This window comes from Eufriesea mexicana, unplaced genomic scaffold (genome assembly GCF_001483705.2).
Source record: "Eufriesea mexicana isolate 0111107269 unplaced genomic scaffold, ASM148370v2 scaffold14846, whole genome shotgun sequence".
Taxonomy (NCBI): Eukaryota; Metazoa; Arthropoda; class Insecta; order Hymenoptera; family Apidae; genus Eufriesea; species Eufriesea mexicana.
The window spans coordinates 590200-596199 of NW_016922283.1; positions in this window are offsets into that span (position 1 = coordinate 590200).

Sequence of the window (6000 nt, forward strand, 5' to 3'; positions counted from 1 at the left end):
CCCGGTGCTCCATAAGATCGCGGATCTAATTATTTGGCCCTATCACCCTTTGCATTCATCCGGGCAGCATGGTTTCCGGCGAGTGTGTACCACTCTGCGACATAGCGGCGTTTGCCTTTAAAGGACGCACAACCCGGCGCCTCCTTCTAGCAATTTTCAAACGAAACGTCGTGTCTACTATTAATTTCCCTCATCGTGCGAAAAACGCGCGAATGCGCGCGTTATTTGAAGAAATATGTGCGACCATTATAAGTTCGGCTGCTGTGAATGAATACGTTCGAGCCGGACATGGCGGATCCATTAACTAGAGCTTTCTGCTGCAACGCTCATTCCATAGAATATACATGCCATTCCGTTTTTTGGATTTCGAAAGCTCGTTGCCTTAATTATTCTGAATTAAGCGGTTGTTTCTCGGGATGTAATAATATTATAATTATTATTAGCTAATGTAGTTGGTGCAGCATGATTTCATCATGAATACAAACAATTAGAACTACCAGTCCCAGTAATTGTTTCTGGAATTCTCTATTTTGAGTTTTATTCAGAGAGAATTATGAATTAATATTGTCCATATATACCTTGTTTGGTTGCTGCCTTCCGTAGAATTACGATAAAATGTTGTGAACAAACTTTTCTAGCCTCTAAATGATCTTTGCTGCGTTCTAAATGTCGTACTTGCATAAAAGCGTGAAAAGTTTCGCCGTTTTATAAAAAAATTAAAATGAGGAATGGGAGGATTCGAAATATCTACATTAATATTGCATTAATTTCATAACGTATATCAAAAGTAAGCAATGCCCTAATTAAAGGTATTTTAATTGTACGTCCACTACGAGAGAGGTTATAACGATAAGTGGGAAGATGGAGATATAAAGTGAATTACTTATAACCTACCGTACATACTCCGAACCATATCGATACTTATACGAAGTAATATTTAGGGATTCTTCCTCGTCAAATTTAACATTTCCATTTCCCTTCTTATCCTCCACGATCTTTTACTTTCACACATACTTCTACCTAGCCATAAACAAAGAAAAATTTATTTCCTCCCACTCCTTATATTTACACGAAGGAAAAAATATATCTACTTAATGATAAACCTACAGTGGATTGAGCGTCTATTCACAGACATTTAATTAGAAATTTCATATTTCTTAATATCTCGATTCCTTTTCTAATACTGTAGTATGATCAATCTTCCAGTATTTTCATTCAGGACATTATTCCGAAATCCGGAATTGATATTCTTAATTTTGAAATTATTCAACTTCTGAATAACTAAGTTACTCAATTACTGAATTGTAGGATGGCGAAAGCAAACGTTTCGCCGCCAAAGATTGACGAAACAGCTATATCGCCATAACACCATTTTAAAATTTATAAAACTACTTTAACGTAGTAAGGAACACTATGTAACGAAACGAAAACATACAAAGGCACACTAATTTAACTCTTTCGAACTCCAAGAGACTCATGCTCGTGCGGGTCACAATTGATTTCTAAGGACTCGTGTTCGTCGCCATGCTCTTATGCCTTTCATATCCTACGTTTCACATCCACACAGGAAATTAATATTGTTACCGAAATAACTTTCATATTTGCTTCTAGAAAATATTGATCGGTTTATAAGATGTTTCTGATGGCAATCGCCGACGCGTTGTTCCTTTCCGGAATGACACCCTACACTATCCTAGATATGATAAACTCACTATTCGTCATTATTCAAAATAAAGTGTAAGGAGTACTGTCCTCTTATGGTGGAAAATTGAGAAGCAGAAATAATCGATAAATTTATAATTCAGAAGTTGATGTGGAAGGCCAGGTGCCGAAAAGGGACTCATCTCTTCTTGGAGAGATTTTGAATTAGTCTTTTTAATATTGAAATGACCATGCTACATATGACGAATTTTAAATTCGTCATTATACAGAATATATGACCAGGAATATTGCAACGAATCGGAAAAAGATTCTTCCCTTTATAGGAAAAAATAGAGAATCGAGGAAAATCGACGAATTCAGAAATGATTTGTAAAAATGGAATACTGATTGGAGGAGAAAAAATTTTGAACTAATCTTCTTTATATCGAAATTGCTGCTCTGAACAACTGGTTCGAAGTTCGACATTATACAGTATTAAGGATAAAGAATGTTGCTACGAATGATATCCATCGATACCTGACGATGGAAGTTCCTTTGTGGGAAAAGATAGAAAGTATTAGTTCATTTGTATCTCAGTTTTTAAACAATTTCGCCATATATTAATATTGATGGTTACTTCTATCTTCTATTTTGAAGACACCTTTCTATTTCGTAATTCAGATTCTTAACGGATGAAGGCTATTAAACATATTTGAAAAGTATTTGATCATTTCTTGCTTAAGGATTATCAGTGAAACGTGTGTTTTCCATGTCAAATTTTTTAAAATATCTACTCCTGTTCTGCACGGTACTATACTATTACCCCCTCCCAAACTTTTCCAAAAATTAATTTTAAAGTATTCTGAAGTTCCTATTTTTGTCCTGTGATAAGTAAGTCCAATTATTTTTAGATTGAAGTTGGAAATTCTAGACTTCGCAGAAGAAACAGCATTTCCTGTAGCTATGAAGCAGTACATGATAATATTCCTCAGTCTATGCACACTTTAAAAGCAAATTTTTGAAATAAAAGTATAATGACGTTAATTTAAATTAAGAAATTTTTGTCGGCTAGTTCAGAAGGACTTTTCGCCTTGACAATGCACAAGCAGTTGGTGAAAGGGAAATAGAATCCCGTGAATGGATGTAGCTAGGGAATTTCTGGTACTCAGTGCATGCTGACTTTAAGCGGAGTATTTTCTATGTCATGTTACATTGATGGGGTTCTGTGTTTCTTGGAGGACACCTCACGCCGAAGAACCTGATTCGAAAAGTCAGCGTGTGTTTTGCACTATAAATTTTAGGCCGAAGATAGGCCTACGTATCTTTCATTATTCATCGGATTCCCTATGTTTGACAAATAAAATACACTAATTACGGCCACTCTCCTATGGAATTATTTCCATAGGAATTATCTCCTTTATCAATTATATATAATAAGTTCATATTATGTAAAATAAAAGTTAACGCCAGAAATACCAAACCCGTTAAAGTAACGAATTGCTGACTTCCTGTTTCCATAATAGTTTAAAAAATACTCTTTCTACATCAAGATTGCTCCTGATGTTTATCATTAAGGTAAGGGTAGGATTATCTGAACTCTCCTACCTTTATTGAATTGTTTCATATAACATGTATACTTTATTCAGTCATACGTTGCATTCCTGAAGCGCTAATATTAAAGAAAAGACACTGGCACAAACTTCTGCATATGAATTTTACGTCTCGATTCCACGGCTGAAGCAGACTTAACCGAGAGTGTATAACAAAAATGAAGAAACTCGTGGCACAGTTACATCGATATAAAGGTCCAAACCGCTTCAATCAAGTTATTAGTAGCACAAACAATTTCGAAATACGAAACACAAATACTCAATGGTTAACTGCCGAATAACTGTAAAACCGACAAACATTCGAGATTTCACAGCGCGTATAAGTACTAGCCTTTGAATGCACGACCTTTTAAACGTCCGGCACTGGAAAACGTCAAAAGGGGGTAAAAAGAACATTTTATTATACATTCCATACCTCATTCTTGTTTCACCTGTCCAAGAGGAATCGAACATGGCGCTTATATATCACCTCGATGACACCCCTCTGCGCATATTCGTTTACCATCCATCGCTTAAATGTGAATAAATTCGAGTTGTACCGTGCCCTCTCTACAGTGTGTCTCTAGAAAGCCGGAATGCCTTGTTGCCTCTAGTTTACTGTAACCGAATCATAAGTCTCCGTAGGGGATGCTGCCGGCGAATCGATTGAACCGAATTTATTTTGTGGCGATACTTGGACAGATACATAGTGAGTGCTGAATTAGACCCAGAAAGATGCAGCGAAAATTTTTTGGAATATCGGCAAAAAGCCATAGCTGAATCTTGTCACTTACAATAATAGCAAAAGAATTAATCCCCTGCACTTCAAGAGCAATTTTAGTTATTCGACCTATAGCGAGTCCAGTCAGATGTCTGCACTGGAAGATATATTACAAACAAAATTTTGTTTTGAAAAAAAGAAAGTTAAAGATGTTTGCGAGGTCCCTTGAAGTGCTCTCTTATTCAGTGCTTTCATTTAACTGGTCACTGAAGATAAAAACAAATAACAAACTGCAGGTCAACGACGTTGGTCTAATGGTGCAAGCGGTGGACAAACTGTGTAGAAATTGTTCATGAGAGTAAGTTGTAGAGAATAATTTCAAGTAATACTGTAGCATTGCAAGTACTTATAGTATTATGTAAATATTAAGTAAGGATGGGAAAATAGTAGGAAAATTGTAGAAAGTGAGTAAATATCTCATTTTAAAAATATTGCTAGAATTTGTATGAGTAATGGACTTATGATGGAACTAATAGGATATATCTAAAGAAATGTAAAATATACAGATTAATTGTACCCCCACCTTCACTCATATTTTCGAAACGATATATTTCCGACTTTTTAATTTTTATTATCGTATAACGTTTCTTTAACCTACATTAATATTATAGTGCATATTTGCACTAATTATACGTGCATCTTTCAAATTACACTGTAACTCATTGTAAGGTTCGTTTCATTAGATTCTACCGTATGCAAGCTTTTTAATTATCGAAATAGCTTCACTTCCCTTCGCGTCATTCTTCATCCCATAGCACCTGCATACCATAATTTCACGTGAATTTTTAGAATAGTCTGCGTTTCGTAGAATCTACGACTTCCTGTTCACATATTTTCTAAATGTGTGCCAACTGCCTCCTTAACACCATAGTCAAACCAAATTTTATGAATACTTTGCGCCATGAAAGTTTTCCAGTGATTCACTATATTGCGCTGATATCATAGTGAAACGCTATTCGAGGGAGAAAATTTTGTTGGAGGAAGGACAGGAAATCATAGATTGACGCTCACTCGTCCTATATCTTCTGAAGGAAGAAAACGAAGTAACGAACTGCCAACTATTTGTCCCTTTATTGCGACGATAGCTGAGTGCAGAGATTTCGAGACCCACTTGGCTCGTACTGGATTTATCAGTGTCGAAAACATGTTCGACGCACGAGGCTCGACGTACAGGTTCGAATCCAGGCTTAAGGCCAGGGCTCCAGCGTGCGTGTCTTTAACAAGCACGTGAGAGCGTAAGAGCAACTTCGTTCCCAGTCCTTCTGTACCAACTGAGATAAGATAAGGCTAATGTGACTCGCACGTTTGATCTCCAACGATAAGGTTCTCGTTTGCGATACGTGATCTCTTTGCGGCTGGACGGACCGCCACACTTCCCCGGTTATACCTGCGCAAGAAGAATCGTTCCACTTTCTCGGGAATTATTTCGAGATCATTGGCTAAGTAGATGACAGACGGGTTAAATTACGAGAATAAATTACGAAATAAGAACTGGATAAGCGACGGAGCATCATTTGAGTATGTATATGAAAACGTATATTGCAATGCGTCTCTGAGAGGAAGGGATGAGTAATTTTTCGAAAAAGTTTTGGGAAAACGAGGAACGATGGGATTTTATAAAGGAGAACACTGGGGGAGGCGTATTGCGCGGTATTAGTGGTGTCTACAATGAGAGGCTTTGTTAAATTGGAAATCTCCGTGTTTTAAGGCTGAAGAGAGACTGGAAGGTGATAGTTGGTCCTTCGGCTATGTTTAAGTATATGTGAAATGTATATTTAAATATATTATATATTGACTGTGCAAATAAGATGACTAATGTTATTCGAATGAGATAGGGAGTGGGCTATGAACAGAATGGATAAATAATTCGAAGCCTTGATGGATAGTTGTATATACGTTTTAAAGGTATACAAGGTAAACGTGGTATCGGGATCGAAGGTCCCTGTCTTTGAATATTTCATTACTTCCAAATAAGACTAACAATGAAAT